We start from the raw sequence: 2,208 nt of genomic DNA, 5'->3' as shown, positions 1-2,208 counted from the left end.
TGGAGGCGGGGTTGAGGGTAGGGTTGAGGTTGAGGGTTGGGTTGGGGGTTGGGTTGGGTGCGGGGTTGAGGGTGGGATTGGGGTTGGGTTTGGGGTGAGGTTGAGGGTGGAGTTTGGGTGGGGTTGGGTTGGGTTGAGTTGGGGGTGGGATTGAGGGTGGAGTTGGGGTCGGGGTTGGGTTGGGTTGGGGGTGGGGTTGAGAGTGGGTTAGGGTTGGGTAGCGTTAGGTGTTGGGGATGGGTTGGGTTAGGGTTTGGGGTGAGGTTGAGGGTGGGGTTTGAGTGGGGTTGGGTTGGGTTGGGGGCGGGGTTGGGCGAGATGGCATCAGGAACGCCAATGCCAGACACAAGATGCCGCTAACTGAGAGAGAGAGACAGTTTACTCCAGGGGAATGAGATTTGATGCTGAAACCACAGAAATGATACTGCATGGGCAACAGGCAAGGTCAATGCAAGGTCAGGTCCTGCGACGTATAAAGTTCTGGGTAGTGAGGCAGTCCTAAACATGCACACAGACCATATGAAAGCTGCAAACTCACAAATGGGACAGGAGGAAAGCATACCTGGCCCCTCAGAACAGCCAGAAAGACTGTCAGAACCCCTTCATTCTCCCTCTCCATCTAGTGCCATAGGACTAGATGGTGTCTGAGGTGGACATGGCAGACGGTGCAGCCTTGATACCAGTGTTCCTGAATTTCTTCCGAGATTCTCTGGGTTGAGAGGTGGGCCACGGTCCGATACACGCCATCCATATCCGAAGCTGAGTCAGAGGAACCAGACCTGGTGTGAAAATACCCCAGAAGGGCCTACAGGAGAAAGAACAGGCCCATGTCCCAGGACTTAGAGGCAGAGGGATGTAGTGACTATAACAAGGTCAGCCAGCTGGCCCTCATAGAATAGGAGTTCCCTGATTGGGGGCTGTTAATCTGGTCCAATTAGGGAGCCCTGGCTGACAGATATAAACAGGAGTGTCTGGGGTTCTGGTCACTCTCGGAGCTGGCTCTGAGCTGGCTGGGTCAATATCATGGACTACGCATGTGTAAATAAAGGATGACTTGCTTTTGTGGAGTTATTTCAGAGGCTATTCAGCGCATCAAGCCTGTACTGTGTCTCCGCAAGGGCAACTGAGCTCGTGTCAAATCCTGGCCCTTTCTCCATAGCCCTGAACCTTTATTTATTTTTTTCCCCATTTCAGGCCCTTGCCCAATTGCCTTTTGAAAGCCAAGACCGTCTCCACCACACCCTCGGGGAACATCTCCCAGATCCTGACCCACTCGCTGCACGAAAATGTTTGCCCTCATGTCATCCTGGTTATTTTGTCAACCACCTTGAATCAGTATTCTCCGGCCTGTGGCCCTTCTCTCTCTTCCCACCCTGTCTCACCCCATCATTGCTTCAAGCGCCTTCTATTAGGCCCACCTCCTCCAGTTTATCCTTTGAGGTCCCACTCTCAGCCGCACATGCTCATTCACTCACCTGCAGACACCAGGACAGGCTTATCATTAACCGATTAAAACCCAGAGCCAAAACCTTCCTGTTCAGATCAGGAAAGAAAGCAGACAGCAACCAGAGAGGCAAGCTTTATTGACAATAAAAATATTTCCTTTGGGGAAAATAAAAGCAAGACAACTTCACGCTTTACCCTGACCACAGACAGACTCAATTATTCTTTCCCCTTTCTGCGCTGGGCGATAGCTGTGTGGAATTCACAAGCCTTCACAAAGCAGGACCACACGCTGTTGGGGAGGGGAGCACAGATTCCACTTAGGGGCATTCCAGTGTGGAAAACATCTTCCAAACATAGATCACATCCACTGGCCACTTGTTGAAGTGCAGTGCCCACCTCCACTACAAGGCCTAGTGTTACAACGCAGAGAGTTCAGAAAATTCTAGTTTAACCTGTGACCAAATTTCCAGCCTCCTCCCCTGGTTTGAGTTATAAAGGGAGGTCAGATACAGTCATAGAGATATACTGCATGGAAACTGACCCTTCGGTCCAACCCAACCTTGCTGACCAGATATCCTATATAAATCTAGTCCCATTTGCCAGCATCTGGCCCATATCCCTCTAAACACTTTCTATTCATGTACCCATCCAGATACCTTTTAAATGTTGTAATTACTGGAGGCTGGGAGCATAGGATGCTGAGGGATGACTTTATAGACATTTATAAAATCATGAGGGGTATAGATAAGGTGGATGGTAGGT

The sequence above is a fragment of the Rhincodon typus genome, chromosome 38, assembly GCF_021869965.1.
Source record: "Rhincodon typus isolate 14 chromosome 38, sRhiTyp1.1, whole genome shotgun sequence".
In the NCBI taxonomy this organism is placed as follows: Eukaryota; Metazoa; Chordata; class Chondrichthyes; order Orectolobiformes; family Rhincodontidae; genus Rhincodon; species Rhincodon typus.
This window is presented reverse-complemented; position numbering follows the sequence as displayed.